The 21,911-nt window shown below is 38.2% G+C and overlaps 1 long non-coding RNA gene across 1 annotated transcript; it reads right to left on the minus strand.

Moving 5' to 3' along the window:
• Positions 1-1,070: 1,070 nt before the first annotated feature.
• Positions 1,071-21,030, minus strand: LOC142033703 (uncharacterized). The gene is made up of 3 exons (XR_012651306.1): positions 20,884-21,030; positions 18,422-18,535; positions 1,071-1,931 (listed from the first exon to the last, which is right to left on the minus strand). It is a non-coding gene; the product is annotated as an uncharacterized LOC142033703 (long non-coding RNA).
• Between the last annotated feature and the right edge of the window lie 881 nt (positions 21,031-21,911).

Raw genomic sequence — 21,911 nt, forward strand, 5'->3', positions numbered from 1 at the left:
ACTATCTTGATTGCCTCTGTGAATAATGGCTACGAGATGGCAAGGAGCCAACAGTTCTCTTATAGCAGAAGGTATAAAACCACTCTCCTACTGAAAGAAGGCCCCCAGTAGGATAATATATTATTACGCATGATTCAAATTACAGGATCTGCAGCAGGGGAGCTAGTGGCTGAATCAGGACAGCCGCACACAGAATACTGATGATGGGATGATGGAATGCATCATGCATTGAAAGAGCTATGGTTTAGTGTTTAAATCCTCTGTATTTTCAAAGTGACTACAAGGATCAATATATAACCGAAGCTCCATAAACAAATTGTACATTATTGCGTGCATGGAGGGGGGAAGTTATCATGTTGTAAGCAAAAATCTATTTAAGAATACTTCTTTAAATAAAATTTTGCTTTACCAAAGACTGTTGACCTCTTCAAGCCCACTAGCAATAGGTATAGCTTTAATTTAATAACACAATATTGAATTTGTCTCATATCTGATTCTGTTTCAGCTATTAGAATACTGAAGAGCAAAATCTTGCCTCATTAGATTATGCGGTCTGAAATCTCTGCATTCCACAGTATTCTGGGCTGGTTTTAAATTGTTCGCACAACAAATTACTTTACCCACAAAGAACTAAATCCAAATGTTCAACACAATGTTGGCTTGCCCAAATGTTTTCCATTTATAATTGAACACATCTCAAGAAAATGTGCATGTTTATTATTTAAAAAACAAAAAAACCCAACCAAACCACCAAACCTATTCCCTAATATGAAAAGCTGGCTAGAGAATAGTTTTTCAAGCTAAGATCTAATCTTTTCTGTGTAGATTTAGCACACCCTAAGTAAAAAGGGAAATAGCTAAACAAAATTTCTATATTTCGCTTTGCTGCAACATATCCTGAAGCAGTATGCAAGCTCTCCCTTGACTTCCTTTCATACTGGCTCTTGTATTCAGTTATTCTGGTAAATGGATGCAAATCAGGTGCATTGTGTTGAGGTAGAAGGAAGGGGGTGAAATTTGTACAGAAATGATCTCAGTTCTATTCATTAATAAAATGACATCTTGGCTGAAAGTGGTGAAGAATGAAATATAACAGTACTGAACTTCACTCAGTTGTAACAGATGCATGTAAGAACCTTTAGAGAAAGCCAGATATGTAAAACCGCCACAGCAAAATGATTCCAAAGCATTAGAATAAGTACTTAGACCGTGATGGCAGCTAAAGATGCAAACTCGATGCTGCAGCAACACCCTTTTTACCTTCCAAGATGATTAAAGGTAATCTCAGACTATAACTGGAGGAAGCAGTACCACATTAGGTAAGGACTACAAGGAGACAAACATACATGAAAGAAAAATATATGCACAATATTAACAATAAAAGACTCTTTTAAAGGTTTTACGGGGCCAACAGAAAAAAAAATGGAACAATGCCCATGGTTACCTGCAGAGACAGCACACAGTTAAAAAAAAAATCAGGAAAAATGTAGCCACCGTTTTGCATAGCGATTCAAATTATGCTGGCAGAATAATTAATGGAGGACCTAATCTCTGTGAGGGAAAAAAAAAAAAAAAAAAGAAAAGAAAAAAGGATACGTTAAACAAAGTTCATTACTGCATGATGTAAATGAGTTTCTCACCAGTGATGTCACTGATTGGCTGGGATGTAGAGCTGGTTTCGAACAGTGCAGCATGGCCGGATTGGCTGCTAGCTCTTCTGGTTACTGCCTGCTTGGGCAGCGGTCGAACCAGACACTTTCTGTCTCTCTTGTTGTCGTTTGAAGCAAATCTTGTTCAGCCCAGCTGTGTCTCCATAGTAGTGGCACCCTAAGAGAGTCTCCCTCCTGCTTCCCACAGCTCATCTGTAAGGCGGTCGCTGCTGTGAAATACCAGCCTTTGGCACGGAGCCCAGACTGCGTTGTTAGATCCGTCTATAATACAGAAAAGAATTTTTTTAAAGCAGTTCTTTCACTGAATTACATCCTAAGAAGGATTAATAAGCACTAAATTGCAACTGATTTGTGGACTTTTAAATTATGTAGCTAGCACACTTTCTGAAATAAAACATTATCTGACCTGCAATAGCACGGCATCATTGGTTTTAAAAAAAAAAAGAAAAATAATAAAAAAAAGAAAGAATGGAAGAAAGGAAGTAAGAGAAGCAACAACTCTTCTTTGTTTACCTTGATTACAAAAAAAATTTCTTCATTATTTTCCCCTAGAACAGTAACTTCTATCTTTGTACTACACAAGAATATTTCAAACTATCGCCAGTTTTCTGTTTACATCCGAGTAATTATTTTCAGGTTAAGACAAGGGATCTTAATTAGCATTCTCTTTAACTATGCAAACTGAGACAGGGCATGAAAGAAAAATGCTGTATGGAAGAGACAGAGAGACAGAGAGAGAGACAGAGACAGAGAGACAGAGGAAGAAGGAGGAAAAAAAAAATAATCTGTGCAGCTTTTACAGTTCAGCTGTCTGACCCCCTGCAAAAAGAATGCAGTCATATCAACTTTGCCAGACAATGGAGTACCTACAGGCTTTCCTCTAGACAAGTCCTTTATAACCAGTCAGTATTATGTGCTGCAGACAGTGGCCAATCGCTAAGCTGCTTTCTACAGCAGTGACACAATAGGTGCACTGGCCACACTGTCCTCCTAGCCTCTGACAGCAGTTCAGGTTCATTTTTTGTACACTGGAATACGCATATGTCTTTAATGTTCCCACTGTATGAAAAAAAAATCAGCCTAAGCTTGCTTTGTTTTGCTATAATTACATCAGCCTAATTACTGCAGCCGAGCCGCAGTGCCACTGCTCAGAGCAGCGCATAGGCATGCACGTCATATAAATATGCATGAGCACGCCTGCTTATTTAAATACAAAAATGCATCAATTGCTGGTTGTGCCTTTTTGTTTTTGTTTTCTGCATGTCCTTCCTCCCCCCTCCAACACCCATTCCTGATAAACCAAGTGAGTTAAGGATGCCTAGCAAATACAGTCACCATTTTCTCCCTTTATTTATCCAAACTTTTATTCGTTCCGTTCTAATTGCAAGCATTCAGTAGGAACTAAAAAAAATTTCAAATGCAAATGAGTCTCAGTTAGTAAGGGGAAGGGTATTGCAGACCTAGGGCATTTTTCTCCCTTGTCACCAACCACCAGAGTAAGCGCCTGTAAATGAATCTGCATGCACTCCATCACAGCCACGCATCAGATGCCCAGTTCTTATTAAAAGCCCGATGATCCCCCAGCATGTGCACACATCCAGCTTGTGTGTTTGGGTATTCTGTAATTACAGCATCTCTTGTAACAGTACCTGAATCTGCTCATATAGTTAAAAGATTAAATCATCGCTATTCACGTATTAGACAGATATAATTGGGCACATTCTATAGTGGGAATCGCCATGCTAATTTCTCTGATTTTATGCATGGGATTTACATATTCATGAATAGAATAGCTGTTTTGACCGCCGACAGAGCAACATGAAAAGAAAAGACACCATTCTTCAGCACACACAGTATACAAAACCTAGGGGGAAAAGATGCAGCATATGGCGACAAGGAGAAGTTGCTTGGCTTTCGAGGGTTATTTTATTTCCTATTTGTAAATTCTGGGTAGACGGCTTACAAAAACATGTAAGTATTCTGAACACGAAGGCAAAGTAAATCTGTGTTATTAGTAATGATCCACTGGTAGCTGAAATAAAATCATTTTCCAGTTGGTGCCCAATGTTCTGCAAGTTTTGCCTTTGCATTAGAGACCATTTTCAGTTTGTGGATGCTTAGGATATACTCATCCAGGAATGCACAAAAATACTAATGAAAGAGAAAGGAATAGAAATTTCATCTGATATTTAAACATCTTGATTTCATATTCTAATGCCTGCTCTGAATTAGGGAACTATACCTTTCCCAGGAAAGCTGGTGTTCTTCATTACCATAGGTGCTTTTTCCCAACTTACTAGAATTACATGTTTTCCAAATCTGATAAAATACATCCTCTGAGTGACTTTCAGGTTCTATTGCTTTTTAAAGGAAAAAAAAAAATCACAAGAGGAAAGATAATTAAGGCAGTATCGTAAACAGTGTGCATTGATGTTTATGTTTCATATAAATAAATAAAAAAACACATTATGCTTACTGTAACCTTGTCCCTTTTATGCATTTAGTATAATTAATTTTAAATGTTTGTTTATCTCTCTGTAAGCTGCCACTCAAAAGAGCCCAAATTTCCTTTTAACAGCCAGATAACATTACCTGCAGATGTGTACTTTTCCCTACATTTTCCTACATTTGGTAAAGATATACTACAGATAGCAAGGTGAAAATATTTAATTTTCCAGTGGGAAATGAAAAATTTTAATGCGATAGCCATATGTTTGACAGGCCTTGTTGTGTATCAGTTTTCACAAAACACTGTATTCAATACTACCACAAAAGAACAAAAAAGAGTGTTTTTTTTTCTTTACATTGGTATACTACACAGTTCTTTGAATCACAGTCCTTCGATGCAGTCATGCAGTAACATTTTTTTAATGACAAAATTCTATTGTATATTACATTATAAAAAAATAAATAAAAAGGTGACAGACTTTTTATAATCATTATAATTTTGACTAAAGATATTTAATGTATATTTAAAAATAATCACAAGAAACTGCTTTTGGTTCTCTAAGGTAGATTTTTTTTTGCAAAAGCAAAATAAACAGTAAAAAAAAATTTAAACCTACTAATATTAACTAAAGCATATTTCTTCAACCAGACCACTCTTACTGTTTCTGTCAAAACAATAAGCTGCCAAATACCTTCTTTGTGTTTGTCTCTGCCCAAAATTTAAACTCCAGCAACTACAAATCTGCAAGCTAATTATTAATTTTTCCCTTTAGGTTAAATGTCTGGGCTATGACATCATATAGCACAAAAATAAGCTTCATTGCTAAAAGGGAAGCCTTCAGAGAGCAGAATGATGATATAATTTTTAAGGTATGAACCTTTTAAAAACCTTAGCATGGCCTCTATTCAAGAACCACACTCCATAATGTCAAGTACATTAGTGTTAATTTGAAGGTTTTGTTAGAGGATAACACCTGAAAACTTCAAGTATTCATGGAAGAATTTGAGGCAGTTTTGTTTAAAGAAAATATGTAATTTTCTGTTCTGCGCTTACTGAGAGAGAAAAAATAGTATGTTTCTTGTTTGTAGCAATGAACCTGACAAATTTCCAGCACTGTATTGAAGTAAATGAAATCACATTCCTCTAAACATGGGCAGATTTTTGTCTTATTTTATAATCGTTACCATAACACAGTTTTGTTTTTTTTTTTATTTAACTCATACCAGCAGAGTAAACTTATACTATTGGTACAAATGTTAAGAAATTACAGCAAAAAGATTATCTGATTTGTTACACCTGGCATCAAATAAAATGGACAATAGTTAAAAAATATATCTGTATTTAGAGTGAGGTTTCTAATTCTAGAACTGTATCATGTATCACATCAGTTTTCTACACCCTTCTTTAATTTCAATTGCTGTTTTATTTACAAACTATCATCTTTTTTTCTATTATTATTTTTATAGCATGTAGTACTATCAGCCTCAGTCCTTTATTCAAGTTCTTATAAATTCCCAGAATACACCACACTATGTCAACAGCATTAGTTATGCTGGTATTTTGTGTATATACTTGCTATATATTCAGCTTCTGAATTATGGTCTGAATTTCCAAACAACACTCAGGCTCTGGCATCCATGTTTAAACTCTAGTCCTGCTATAAGCTTCATTCCAGAAAATTACTGCATAACTGAAATTTAAGATTCTAAATAAGCAGGTAGGCTGACTTTCAGAAGTGCCAGAAACCTGCAGCTCAATTATACACTACAGGAGCTCCCGTTAACTGAACTGCCTTAACATGATGCAGATGCCAAACACTTCGCTTTTGTAAAGGACCTGATGCAAATATTGACCTGATCTTTTCCATTTTAGTAACTCTTACAATCCCAAATGCTCTGATGACGGAACAGAGCTTTCCAGACTTGGGCTTGTAACCTTCCACGGAAAAGTAGCAATGTCTTAAGAGGTGAAAAATATAGCATTCAATATTACTACTTAAATTTGTGGCAACAGAAGAATAGTAGTTGTGTTGATGTAAAATATCAGGTCTGTAAAAAAAGTTGCAGTAAAAAATGTTTAGTTATCATCTAATAATCTCTGTATCTAATATCTGTATCTGGAGAAGTGCTAGAAACTTGGAAATTCATTGCCCAGGGCCTAACCATTTTGGTTGTAAACTACTCTGGCATTATGACACCAACACACAAATTAAAATTCACTGAAGGATTTCCACCGTTGTATCTTTCATGAAAATATCCAGCCAAACAACAATACATGGGAATAGTGAGATATAGTAATTTTTCTCCCTTTTTTAATTCAGTTTTTCCAGGAAATTTTGCTGGGCTACATACCCAATAAATACAGAGCCTACACTTTAAAAAACTTGATTAATAAAAGCAGGTAAAGGTGCATTATTTGGGGGTAAAATAATAACCTGCTTAGATGTAAAGTTTCGTACATTCTTTAGGGATTTTTCCCCATTTTTTTCATATTTTTATGTATTTATTATTTAAAATAACAGAATTAAAATTGCCTGGCCCTTTTAAACATCACTGAGGAGTCACATTTAGGAACATTTTTAATGAATCTATTTTAAGAATATATAAAAAGTATTTGCCTAATGTCTTTGCTGCTTAAAAGCATGTACAGTTCTAGTGAAAAACTCTTCTTCATTTACCCCTTGAAGAAACTTATCTTAGGGTTATTTTAACCTTCATTTCCTACTCAGTTGCATCTTCCCCTTATTTAGAATTCCTCCTGTCCTCAGGCTCTACTTAGTCCTCCTAAAGAGGAAAAATTGAATGATGTGCTTTTGACAGTAATTTAATTACACTGATTGTATAGGCATGTAAACATATGATTAAGTGTCTATTTCTCCACAGTAGCTATAGTGCTGTAAGCACTTCTAGCTTGCAGTACCCCACCCACCATAAACCTAATTTCACTTACCTGTCTCTAATTTATTTGGGACCAGGATACTCTGGGTGAAGTTACATGGGCTGTTACTATGTGAGTATTTGACCTGTCGTATGTTCATAGCCTACCATAAGCTGTTGCTGTAACTGAGTTAACTGAAGTAAATTGCTGATTTAACATAGTTTTCCTTCTTTTTCTTGCACATGCATTAAGTAAACCTCAATGAATGTTCATTTCCAGTAGCAAACACTCTGGATTTTATCACTTGATACAAGTATCAAAGCAACTGCATCCTAAATGATTAATCTACTTCCAAATGTTGTTTTATCTCAAGATAGTCAGTAGGTCGATCTGAAGGCCAGTAAATGCTATGGTACTGTTGAATGTTTGAATTACCAGGACCCAGAGACAAAGTTAATAATTTTCAACTTTGTTAGTCTCCTTATTCATGATGAGGTAGCATTGCTGTGAAGAAGACTGAACACACCCATCTACATCACCGAGCATCTTTGTTGCGTTAAAAATATGCATCTAGGACACACTTGGGAATTTCTTAATCCACATTGAACATGCAAGCCTACTTTTAATGAAGCCTATATTGGGTAATATTTCAGCACATCACGCAGTCAGCAGCCAAGCAGAAAGCCCATGCTACCTAGCTGTAGCTCCACTTATCTGTCAACTGTTTTGTAACCTCAGGTTTACTCTCCTCAAATACAGAAAACAACCACTGTATTTGAAAAAAAAATGCAAAGTTAGGAAGTCCTCTAAGCACAGGATGTCTAAATACTAAGTACAAGATGTCAAGAGCAAGATGACAGTCCCCTCAGTCCACATGTGAAATCTTTCAGGGAGGCAACATCAGTCTGGGCTACTGGGTGCCACTGACAAAAGAAGAAAGGCAAAGAAGGACAGGTACTGACAGGTACTTCGGGCATGTTACACAAGGAAGTTCCACCACTTTCCTTAAAACACAGAAAACTCCATCCATTAGTAAATAACACATGCATTGCACCTTATACGCTATCAATCAGGGCAGGATTTGGAAGTCTGTGTTTAGTGTTAAACAACTTAGTGCCACCTGGCCTCCCAGGACGGTAGACCATGAGTCCTGTGTGGTGGCTGCCCAACATATAAAAATGCCTTGGACACCTATCTGTGTTTTAAATGGCACTCAGTGCCTAGTTTTAAAATACTGAATCCCACCCTCAGAGTTTATCTTCACCTTTCAAACAAAACCAATCTTGGAACAGTCCAATCTTTTTTTCTCTCTCAGGAAGCCATAGTCTACAAAACCCTTTCAGCAGCATCTGCCATCCCTCTTGGGCATGTCTACTCTGCTAAACACAGTGCCTTTGAAAGATGCACAGTCTTGGGCACCATTTGCAGTACAGTATCATTATGACATTATTTTATATTGTGGGGGGCTGATGTTGGCTGGCTGCCAGATGGACACCCAGCCACTCCCTCCCTCCTCCTCCTCAACAAGAGAGGAGGAGAAAGTAAGATGCAAAAGTTCATGGGTCAAGATAAAGACAGGGAGATCACTCACCAATTTCTGTCACTGGCAAAACAGACTCAACTTGGGGAAAAGTAATTTAAACCATTGCCATCCTCCAGTGGCACAGAGAGGATGAGGAACAGGGGGTTGTAGTCAGTCTGTAACAGCTCCTCTCTGCCACTCCTTCCTCCTCAAACGTTCCCCTGCTCCAGCGTGGGTCTTTTGCATAGGCTTCTGTCCTTCAGGATAAATCTCCTCCTGTGTGGGCTCTCCGCAGGTTGCAGTTCCTTCATGACATATCCACCTGCTCCAGTGTGGGGTCCTCCATGGCTGCAGTGTGGGTACCTGCTCCAGCGTGGTCTCTCCAGGAGCTGCAGGGGATCCCTGCTGCGGCTCCTGGAGCACCTCCTCCTCTCCTCCCCCTCTACCCTCTGTGCCTGCAGGGCTGTTTCTCACACTTTTCTCCTCGCAGCCGGGCAGCATTTTGCCCTTTCTTACACAGGCTTTCCCCGCGGCTCTGCCGTGGTGGCTGCGGGGCTGAGCCGTGCCCTGCGGGGGGTCGGTGGGAGCCGGCTGGAACCGGCTGTGTCCGGCTCGGGGCAGCCCCGGCCTCTCCTCACAGAGGCCGCCCTGCAGCCCCCTGCCAGAGCCTGGGCACCTCTACACAGTGTACACTTGTTGCCTCTTTCTTGACTGAAAATCTTCAACAGTTCACACACACATTTTTCCTCGACCTATAATGTGTTCAAATGAACGCACATAGTGTGTTCATAGTTTGCTTGAGTGAAGCACCGCTGGGAAGTAGCTATAGTGCTTATGGCTTTTCATCCCAAGCTCAGGTTTCTCTACAGAGTGCTTTAGTTTTCCATGGACAGGTATTCTCAGTCAGCCTTCAGGACAAAACATGTATAAAAACCATTTTCTGTCCAACAGTTAAATTCCTTCAGCACACAGATACAAGAAACTCTTGCTGTCTCACCTCCACAAAGCTGGAGACGTAGAAAGAAAAACTTACAAGAATTGCTCAAAACCTTGCTCTCTCTGTCTTCTCCAGCAATTAGTTGCTGGGGTGATCTAAAAGGTTACTATCCCCAGTTATGAATCTGCAATGCAGGAGCAGGACAACCCTTTGAGAGCAGAAACAGTAGAAATAGCTTTCACTATCAGCTGCTGCTCTACTCAGACCCACAGGTCTGAGCACAGACAGGTAATAAGACCTGTTCTACAGCCTTTTGAACTCCTCCAAACAAGTGTGTTAGTGAATAAAGGAACAACAGTTATAACAAAGCCTACTTTAACTGGCAAAGGACAAAAAAGGTTGACCAACTCAACCCCAGATACATAGCCATGGGAACATCCAGGTAAGGGCACCTAAACACTTCCTTTTTACCAAGGAGAAAACTTGCGTATCTATTACATTAGGTCTTCCCTCTTAGCATAATTCTTAGGAAGCAGAGCCAGATGTCAATCAAAGAACCCTATGTATTACTTTAATAGCTAGGATTAATAAATTATATGTTTCCTAGTATAAATATGCATGTATTCAGTACAAACTGCTGTTTGAAACATATTGATAATTGTGAAAGGATTTGGACTGTTCCCAAGTCAAACTGTGCACTCCATGCAATAGCAACCTTCCCTGCAATGTTCCCTGCCACAGTCTGTATCATAGCCTGCTCCTTGACTTAACACACCTAGGCAATGCTGAAATCCTTGACAAGTCTATCCTTGACAAAATTAGTACACAATGATTCTCGTATATAATGCACAAGGCATGTAAGAAAAGCACAAGGGAACATGAAACTAAGATACTGGTGTGGTGCTGCATGGCTCCCACTGTCCCTCACAGCACAGGGATGATCCCCTTGAGCACTCAGAGGCTGGGCAGTTCTTCTAGTGAGCAGGCTTCTCTACACAGAGCTAGGAAATCCCTGCTCTAGAGGCACGTGGCTGATTTTCTTGCCCTGGTCTCCTGATGGAAAAAGTCAAAGGTTGCTTCAAAAGGGCTCAAGATTTCCTGTGCCCTGGGGACCGGGCAGAAAGTCAGAGGAGTCTCTGCCTCATCAGAGGTTCTGGCCTGAGCAACATGTGCTGTAAAAATCAGGACTCTCTATTGTTCCCCACAACTGTTTAGGCTGATAAGTTTGTTTGTTTGTTTGTTTTAACTTATCTGGGAGTAAAGTGGACATGCCTAAGAAGTTTCTTTGTTAACCTTGCATTACTTGCTCTCCTGAAGGATTTAGCTAGAAAAACTGATCTGCCATAGCCAGGTTAGTTATGCGAAAGGATGACCAATCACCTGAGGTATTTTCAACAGTTGTCACCCTAGTTTCACAGCCCACATGATCAATATGCAAGGCCCTTGATGAGCAACAGTGTCATAAGAAACTGATTCTGCACCTGGGAGACTGCCTGAGAAACCCAGATCTATGCCCGTGATCAGCAATGCCCTGCTCTCGGACCTATCTACTGGTGCCACTTACAGCTGTCAGGAACCTGCCTGGAGAGACACTGGACGAGGTTGCAGGTAGTGGCATACTTCAAAACTAATTTCCTTCAAAACTAATAATCTAGTTATTTCTGAGGATCTGTAACTTGTCCTAAGAATAAATAAAACCAAGGGAGATTGAAGTAAGATGTGCAGAGGGACCTGCAGAGAGACAGAGCTGGTTTCTTCGTTCGAACTGATGAAATAGATCTTTATGTAAATGAAAAACTAAAGGCTCAGAGCAAACATTCAATTAGAAAATACAGCGCAAATGTTCCTCAAAACATTATTCTATTCCTGCTTTGCCAAGTAAGACTTAGTAGCCATTTCCAAGGACCTTAAATAGAAGGAACCAGTCAGAAAAAAAAAAAAGTTATTTGTATAAATAATATATCTTGATATACTTGTTAAGTATTACACCAGTATTAATGCAGTTATACTCAAAATACTCATGAAAGGTATGACTGTTACCTTTGCAATTTTACAGATGGGGCTTTAATCTCAGAGGTATGAAGCTAAAAATGTAGCAACTAGAAATGAAACATTCATCTCCTAAATTCTCCTTCTTGTGAATAGATCTAGAGCAAAAAGAAGAATCATCCTGATCTACACTATGTAAGAATTCAGTGTTAGTCCAACTTAAAACACTTTAAATTTTTATTAGCTTTCCTTATACTTGTATGCAATACAACATACATGGAACTTCTATTGTATATAAGAAAAAAATACAGATGTTAACTCACGTGCAGCTACAGTACCAGTGAAAAAGCAAAGGAGGAAAATTTAAGTACATAAATTATCTAAATCCCCAAGCTTGTAAGCATGCATACAACTCTTGTAGCAAGCTGAGAAAACATTATTCTGCAATAAGGTTTCCCATTATCCAGGTTTTTTTCTTAAAATATCAAAAATCATTGAATGCAATCACTAAAACTATATATGAAAGGAAGGCTAATCCTACAGTCTATAAAATTCCTTTTGCTTTTCTTTGAACAATATTTGGCTCCTGGATTTGAGGCATGATACAAGAACAGACTGCTCCTCTCCCATGAACTGTAAGGGGGAAATGCTCCTGACACCATTAGCTTTCTTTGCCATAGCTCTTTAAGATATACCCTCCCACATCAAATGAAAGATGTTACATACCACAAGGACTTTCATAATTGCATAGATAGGTCACTCAGAACACAATGCCTGCATCACACCTTCCATTTTGCTGCGGGATTCCCATTAGTATCAGAGGGGGTTGTTGGGGATTTAGCCATACAATGCTTTGAAAACATGCATCTCAGTGTTGCTCTGAACTTGTCTTTACCCCTATGTCTCCAGCCAGGGAGGTTAATAAAAGATTTAAAGAGTAGCAGTGGCAAGATAGAGGGTCTGATATGATGGCAATGCCGCCTGTCCTGCTCGGCTCTCAAGTCTATTTGACGTGTCACTTCATGCCATCACTGTATAGCTGGGCAAAATGCAGGCATAGAACTATGTGCACTGTGCACTTTAAGCATCATTCAAGTGAGCAAAAACACTAGAGAACTTAACGTGTTTGGTTTTAGTTCCATTTTCCACCAATTAAAACATTCAGATATTTCTAACTTCTTAAGAGAAAAAAATATGAAGAACCTCATAAAAAATTCAGAAAATTCAGGAACAAAGTCATGCTACTTGTATGCTTCTCAACACGCTGTGATTTAACTTTAAGTTAGTACTTTGATAAAAGCCTTATGTAACAGGGTGTTTTGTGCTAAGAATTTTATTTCTACCCCTACACCTAAAGCAATAGTTTGCAATTTAGTATTAAAAAAAAATAATCAAAAAGGAGCAATCTTCAATACATATGTGACATACAAGAAATATTTAGCATTAATCATTCTGGAGGTAGTTAGAAAATGAAAGGAACAGAAAAAAATCCATTAGGCAATATGGATTCAGGTAACACCATACTTTGAATGCTCAGGAAGACAAGAGAAACTCAGTTATTAGCAGGAATTCCAAGGTGGTGAGATTTTGTCTAGGTTTTTTGAGAAATAAAACCATTTCTCCTAGCAAGACAGTATCCTAACCTGTCTCACAGTGTTGGGGGAACATGGAATTTCATTATTCTGTAAACCTGCTCACAAGATATGAAAAGTACTGTCTTGAGGAAGTAGTATGGTGGCTAGTACTAAGGTAAGAAAAGCACAACCATGCCATCACTTTGTCTGTTCCCAAATGCTGGTGCGCTGCAAATCCACATCTTCTAACTATTTTGCCTCAGTACTAACACATCTAGAGTACCCCCTCTACTACAAAATAGGCCTTCAAGATGTGAAATCCATGTAGACAATATGACCACATAAAGAACCCTTGAATAAAGACCAAATGAACAAGATGTGCATGAGATGTGCAAATGGACTGTGGAGATGAAACACATCATTCAAAGTTAAAGTCAGAGCATTTATCTAATGTCTGCTGTGTTACTATGCAGTGTCTGAGCCTATGGCTTGCTGCAGTATGTAAACTTCTTTATAAGAACTTCAGTGCATCAAGGAATTGTCATAGACATGGATTGTTCTGCATGCTACATCCCATATGTTGACACAGCAGTACTACTTTTTTTTTTTTTTTAAACCCCTTACAGGAGGAAGACTTTACATATCCTCCCATTTTTTTCAGCATAATCACCCAAAAAAAGACATCATCAGGTGCAAGGGTTCTGCTCTGTTTGGCAGAAGAATGATGAGAACTGTCCCATGGTCAAAGAGGATTTAGCTCATTGCCCAAATCTACACAAGTCTTCCACACATATTTTGTTATAATATAAAGATGATGAGAAACACAGTATATATTTTCTTTCCATATATGCAACACACAGATTTGTATGTGTTCTCCCTCCTGTAATGGAGAGGAAAATTCTCGAGGGCTCGATCCACCTGGCCTTCTGTTTCCTTTTTTCTATTTTTACCCATTTTTTCAGAGGCTGCAGAGTTCTGATTCTGGCCCTTAAAACTTGGGGTGACAAAACTCAATTTTCCCTAACCCTGCTTCATACAACTCTTCCATATGCCAACCTGCATTAATCCAAACGGTCCATCCCCATGTCCTTTGACAAGCTGCATCAGTAGTGTTAGATAAGGAACACTAATACCACTGTTGATTTCAGGTGTCTTGTTTACTACAAGTGTTGCAAGCATTTATATAAAGACACTTTCCAACTAATAACTAATGCTAAAATCACTGAGGAGCACAGGATTTATGCATCATCATGAACTTTCTTTTTGTGGCAGTAAACCAAAATTAATAATTTCCTTGAATATATCTGACTTTGCCAGTCATTTGCATGATGCAAAATATTTTGTTCCACCACTAACTTGCTATGTATTTCCAAATAAAAATATCAAGAATGATAATATTTATACACAGCAACAAGAAGCACTTTTGTTTATGTGCAAGGAGAAGATTAAAGTCAAACTGAAAAACCTCTAATGGGTATTGCTGTCTGGTAAAGGTCCGCGTTTACCCATGTGCGTGTTACTCACGGATACTTAGACAGTAAATGATAAGACTTGCTACAGAAGCACATGTATAAAAAATAATGTTTAGGCATGATTTTTCCCACAGGTGCTATTCCAAACACAAGGAAGATTCCACCCACCCCCTAAATCCTGAAACTTGAAGTAATAACTTTTTTTTTTTTTTTTTTTTTCAGAAAGCACTCCAGCACTTTTTGGTTTTCTCCTTTCCTCCTACACACACCACTCAATGTACCAGAATTCTTCATGTTCCACAAAAAGTACTGTAGAAGGAGACAGACACTGTTGCATATACCTTTTAATTCTTAGTACCAGCCACCAGGTTATACTCCAAATGCAAGTGTGGCTGGCTAAAACCAGTCAAGAAAGTTCCTTTATATGATACATCTTTGCCATTTGCAGAAAACAGAGCAACTCAACATGACAAATGCAATTAAAGCAATAGACAGCAGTCAAATCTTGAAAAACCTTGACAGAAAAAAGCGAGTATGTTCCCTTAACAATTGTCAGATGACATGCATGACATATATGTCATCTGTTGTCTTATGTGTATCTCTCAGAAAAAATGCTTTGCAGCCTTTTGGTGTGGAAACTTACATAGCCCAGCTTCAGAACGCTGCACATCTCACCTGGCCACAAACCATGTCCTCTCAAGTGTCTCATCCCACTGCCCCGACACTGTTCAGAAAGCTACGCCCTGCTGTTTGTGAACACCCAGCAAGGGATTACTTCATCTTTGTTTTCTCATGCTGGAAAGTCAAGGCTGACTTTAAAACTGAAACAGCCAGTCTCTTGTCACTGAAAATTTGATCAGATGTTCCTCCATTGTAGCAGTTCAGATTATATTTCTAACAAATACCACAAGCAGCAAAATGCTTTCAGCTATTAAATCTCTTACGTAGGTGTTGAAAGTAACTCAAACCAGCTGAAGTAAAGTGTAAGATACATGGATAGTGTCACTATTCTTGTTGTTAAACTTTTACTGTGCTGTTGATAACTGATGACACCCACTGGAACATGATTCTTTATTGTTTTTTGGACTCCAATAAGCATCACAGTTTCAAGTGCTATGTTAGCTTCTGAGAGATTTCATTATAACACTCCAGGAAACAAGATAAGAAGGTGTAACACTCAACTTTTCCTAACATGGCCAGTCTAATAGGGAGCCAGGAATGCTTTCACTTAAAATGAAAATGAAAGGAAAAAAACCCCTAACCTAGATAAATCTTGTGCTGCAATAATAATTGCCTTTATCCACCATGCTACTCATACCAGCCACGGTGTACAGTAAATGTTCGAGTAAAGACTGAATGAACCATATTGTCTGGAAATGGTTGTACCTGCCAGTCATGATATTAGGAGGTTAATAAAGATGCATATCCAACCGTTTAGTAAGATTACCACAAAGAGAGGGATTGTTTTGTCCCAAGTAACTCTGCACTCTTGAGACAGTGCAAATGAACAATCCTTCCTTCCTCTTCCCTGTCCCCTGCCACCACCCAAGAAGAATGTTTAACTTAAAAACATGCAGAGGTTACTGCTACACAACCGTAAATGCAGCTAGATGAGTGAAAATAAGTGCACACATCTGGTAATCAAGTCCTCTGGACAGAGCTGAAAATGAGAAAAAGGTTATTTGTTAGGAAGAGAGGCACCCAGGCAGGAGAGCAAGTCTTGGCAAGAAAGGGAAGGCAATATAGCTCGCTGACTGTGTCGATGGAGCTTATGGGCATGAGGTTCAGTGGGGTTCAGCGCGAGACAGGATATACAAGAAAAAGGGAGAAGAGGGTGTGAAGGAAGGCTGAATGGAATTCAGTTTTCCAGAGAATGGGAGGAAAAAGATTGAAATTGTCAGGCAGAGGAAATGCACAGCTTGTTTTATTCTTGTGGACCCCATTCCCCTCATCCATCTATAACACTCTTCAGACAGAGTCAGCTCTTGCTCCAGAAAGTTTAGCAATTGCCTATATGTTTGTACAGGACCCTGCACATAACAGGACCTTGGCCTCTGGATATTGCAGAAATATTAAAAAAATAAATAAATAAAAATTCAGCAATAGGAGGTGGAATCAAATCCCTGAAAATTGAAAGCAATGGAGAAGGTTAAACTACAACCAACATAAGATGGATTTACTTTCAGTTAAGTGCATCATAATTGATGTTTATACCACTGCTGCTAGATCAGTTTAAAGACTGCAGCACGATTCTGAGTTCAGGCCAAATTTACCTGACATAAGTGATATAATACACTTTACAGGAGTATTTGATAAGGGAACCAACACCATTAGCAAAGCTTTATACAAAGAGAGAATCAATCTATGAGTAATACTGCAGAAAGAATTAAAGGACAAATTATGCTTTTCTCCAGGTGGAGAGTTACATATGCCCCAGAAAACTGCTTTTTTTGAGTTTGTTATTGTTTTAAAGCAATAAAGATAAATTGAAAAAGTAAATAAAAAGTATCCTAAGCTCATCTCCAAATATCTGTCACTGTGGCATCACCATTTTCTAGTTGGTTTGTCATTTTAAGAAGCCTAGAAGTCTCTGAATACCTGGAATGCTAAAAAACTACTGTTTGGGCTTCACACTTGTGTATTTATTAGGTATGAACACAAAACTTGGACCCATGAGCCCTCATTTGTTCCCACAGTTCCCCCTCCTTTTTATCTCCATCACTCATTCTGTGTTGGAAAAGGCTTAATAGAGCTGCTTTTTTCATAATCCAACAAATCAAATCCATGTTCTGAAAATGTTCCGGTTTATATTCAAAGTAGATTCCCAATGGACCAGTTAATTTCAGAAAAACCTGTATTTTTAGAAAAGCAAAACCAAACCAAAACAAACAACAACAACAAAAAAACAACCAGAAAAAATGAACCAGAAAACCAAGTACACATAATCTGCACATGGATAACCTGACCCTAGCTGATATTTACATTGCTGGCATACTCTTCATATATTGTTCTTTCCTACTTCTTTTTATGCACCACTTTCTTTTTCTTCCTTTCTCAAAATGCTTTCCAAACAAGAAGTATAAAAGTAGTCGGTTGCAGTCCTCAAATACTGTTACTGTGACATTTCTGTACAACCTTGAGCATCTGCACTTCATAAGAGCTAGGAATTACTTGTCCTTCTTCTTAGCATTTTTACTAGGCTTGTAGTACTCGGCTGTAGTTGACGGAAAACTTTCCTTTTGGTGTGGGTATGAAATACTTAATATACTAATTAAATTTGTATTTGTAACAAAACTCTGCTGATCATCAGTCTGATTCATGGAAAAGGTGAGTGTTTCCTATTCCTTTACGTAACAGTCATCACAGTTGTAAGAAACATTGGTCTGTTTCTTGATAGCTGATGAGTTTGTCTTTGAAATAATAGTGCACAGATCAGTCTATAAAAAATAAAATATATTTATCCATTGTGTACAAATATATGTTGTGGTCTTCTTAAATTTGGGGGGGGGGGGGGGAATTGCAGGCCTAGATCTGTTGCTTTAGTTCTGTCATCCAAGACACTTCGCACATATTTGGAGACAACTATGAGTGTTAGTATAGTTTGAGCTCTGACATTGTGAAGATGAAGTTTAGCTTGCTCAGTTAGAGAGCCCTTTGCCTCTTTCTAACCACAGGGAACAGCAAAGAAGTTTCAGCTGGTTTTTGACAGAATATGGGTTTGAGACAAGGCATCTGCAAAAATCCTTTAACCTCCTTCTCTACCCCCAACTGCATGAATTGCCCAAGGACAAGTAGAATAAACAGTTGAAAAGGCACTGCTTCCAACCAACAAAGCAATATTCAGAGGTATTTTCAGGAGACTTGTCTGTCCTATGTGTCTGATCCAAACAATTTTAAGACTCCTTTAATACCTAAATGTTCAGATACAAACCTCCCAGAGTACCACAGTGTCTTCTTCATTCCTATTCCCAGTGCAACCTGATGGAAGAAATATCCATATGATCTCCAGTCCAACACCTGCTGTTCGTCTCGGAGTGATTGCCTCCTGTAACAAAACACAAGGCAGCAAGAATCATATATCTGTGTCTGCCTTCTTTCTTTTCACTGCTTGTTTGTTTTAAGGTATAGTAGACTAGTCAAATCTGAAAAACAAAACTTTTAAACAGTAAGCTTTAACCAACTTATTTTAGTTGACTCATTACCCAAAAAGGATAATACTAATTTTCAATTATGTGAAACATTTTAAATTAATCTGTATTATTTTATATGATTAATCCAGTTATGTTCAAAGACATCAGCCTCTTTCAGTGGCATATATTAAGAAAAATAACTATCATAATATAAATCAGGTCTGAGTGATAAAAGGCTGTCTTTAAACAAGAAAATTGTATAGATTTTTCTTCCATAAGAAATTTTAGAAGTTGGATTTTCCTTCATTTGAAATCCTGATCACAGTGCTCAAAAAAACCCCATACACATACAGAGTTACAAATTAAATAATTTTACTACTCGGCTATATAAATCATCCATCAGAGGCCCCTGGATATTGGGTGTTCCTAGTTTGAAACTAAATTATCTGTAACCAGTGAAACTTTACAAAAACTCAAATAAAAATCTATGGACGGTGCCAATATATAGATGCTATACAAGCTGCTTCACAGAACATGGCCCAAAATGCTTTCTCTCGTTCTCCTCTTCAATATTTTTTACCAGAACAGATGGTGCTTTTAACACATAACAAAGACATTCAAATAGGTTACAAAAGTAGGATAACTTTTATCCCAGCATCACACCTGTGATACATGCCAGTGCAGGCTCTGGGGAGAGAAAGCAAAGAGAATTTTTGTGGGTTTTTTTGGCTTTCTCCAAGAATTACAGAGCAAGCAAGGAATCTATTTAACAAGACAACTTTGCTTTCTATCAAATTTGAAAAGCAAAGCCAAGGAACACTAATCCATCTGATTATAGACATCGGACAGCCAAATGGTTACTTGAATGAAATAAAATCAGATTTTGTGGCCTGTACCTGTCATGGATCCCGTCTTTGCTCTGAATAGTAACAAGGACAGACAGTTGCACATTGGAAATTAAGGACTGGATTTGATAAATGAGCAAAGCACTTTCCCATACACCACATATTAAGAACATGCTTAAACTCTCTTTACTAAAATAAAACTTCAAAATGAGCACAAAGCTTTGCTTATTTGTGAAAGAAGTGAACAGTGCTGAGGTTTGCTATAGTGTTCTGGTTTCATCTGGGATAGAGTTTAATTGTCTTCCTAGTAGCTGGTATAGTGTTATGTTTTGGGTTCAGTATGAGAAGAATGTTGATAACACACTGATGTTTTCGGTTGTTGCTAAGTAATGTTTAGTCTAAAGTCAAGGATTTTTCAGCTTCTCATGCCCAGCCAGGGAGAAAGCTGAAGGGCCACAAGAAGTTGGCACAGGACACAGCCAGGGCAGCTGACCCAGACTGGCCAAAGGGACATTCCGTACCATGGGATGTCATGCCCAGTATATAAACTGGGGGGCATGGGGGTGGGGGGAAATTGCCACTCGGGAACTAACTGGGCATTATTCGGCGAGTGGTGAGCAATTGCAGATATTCCAATCCTTTTATTATTATTATTATCATCATCATCATTTCATTATTGTTGTTATTACCATTATTAGTTTCTTCCTTCTGTTCTATTAAACTGTTCTTACCTCAACTCAGGAGTTTTACTTTTTTTTTTTTCCCTGATTCTCTCCCCCATCCCACTGGGTTAAACCATGACATATAGTTGAAACTTACACAAGGAGATTTATGTCACACATTGCTGCAGATTTTTCTAGTAACAATGCCTTCAAATACCTCTTATATTTCCCTAAAACAAATACAAATGAGTGTGGGCAAGCTAGCTTTCTTTGAAAGAATAAAAAAATGAGGAAATAGATTACCACTTAAATTTCCCAGTTCAATATCCAGAATAGCAAGGATTTTTGTTTGTGGTTGTACTTTTTCTTTCTTTTTTTTTTTTTCCTTAAATATCTGGGGAAAAAGACACCTTTGCTCAAACCAGCATAAATTCAAAAGGCAAGCTGTGATTCTTGTCTCTTGTGGCCATGGGACACAAATGAACGTAGATTACCTTTTGATTTCTATATTGCACTCTGTTCCATAAATTGCCAGTGAACATCCTTTGAGATAAAGTTAAATGGCACACTTTGAATAAGCTTGGGTAATAACCTGTCAAAGTTCAATAAATAAATTAACTTCAATAAAGGTAGGTGGATGCACTTGGATTGAGAACTTAGACACATCTATCTTCAGCTGAAAGCTAGCATATAGATTTGGGACAGAGGTTCCTGGTCAGAACAGCAGATAAAAAGCAACAAATACAAAATACTCACCTTTTGTTTGAACAACGCTACTTCTGTAGTTCATCTCCTTCTTAAGTTAAAGCCACATGGAGAAGAAAATCATCCATGATAAAGGTCCTTTCTTGGCTGAAGTCAACAGCAACTGCCATTTTTTGTGGCCATTGTTTCAGCAGCAGCCTCTCTATGAAGAAGAGAGGGATGCTGATATTACCAAGCATTGGTCAGCCAGAAAGGGAGATACTACAGAAATATGAGAAAACTGAGTTATTTAAAGTAAGGGTAATTTTTTCATTCATGCTGTTTGGTGTTACTCATCAGGAAGCTAAACAATCTATCCCCCAACCTTTTACATCACAACAAAAATGTAGACATAGTAAAATATTTATAAAGCTATTTATAGTCCCTACTAACCTAGATCAGACTGAGGACAGTGAGGAACACATCTGGCCACTCCTCCTGCCAAAATTAGTTTTACAGCTGGCAATTCTAAAAGGCCGTGTCATTAGATCAGTTAGTCGGCCCAGCTATAAAATCTATCAGGTTGCGAACCCATATTCCAGAAGATGACAGCTGAGCCAGACTATAAATTTCCTATGCTTAGATAATTTTGATTGTTTATTTTTCAAATGTACTGAGAAGATATTCTTGTATAAATCACAGTTCATTTAAGACAACATATAAACTCTCATCAGGTCAAGCATTTTTGATTGAGTGGTTTGAGACCAATATTGTAAACTTGAAGAACCCAGGACAGCTGCAAGTGTTTGCAGAATATAATTAGAATATAATTTCACATTCTGATTTACCATCAATGTCTTAAAAGATAGTTTAAACATTAACTCAGTAACAGAAAATCATCCTGACTGACAAAGTTACCCACTGGTCTCCACTGAGCGAGATGGCTGGAGAATGACGACTGCTTCCCCAGCTCCCCTTCTGCTTCTCTGCCCAGCTGGGATGAAACAATGCAGAGCACACTTTTAGGCCACAGTAATTTTGTGGAAGGGTTTCCCCCTAACTCTTCACTAGTTTATATCCCACACCAGGCTCTGGCCCTG

This window comes from Buteo buteo, chromosome 8 (assembly GCF_964188355.1).
Source record: "Buteo buteo chromosome 8, bButBut1.hap1.1, whole genome shotgun sequence".
NCBI lineage: Eukaryota > Metazoa > Chordata > Aves > Accipitriformes > Accipitridae > Buteo > Buteo buteo.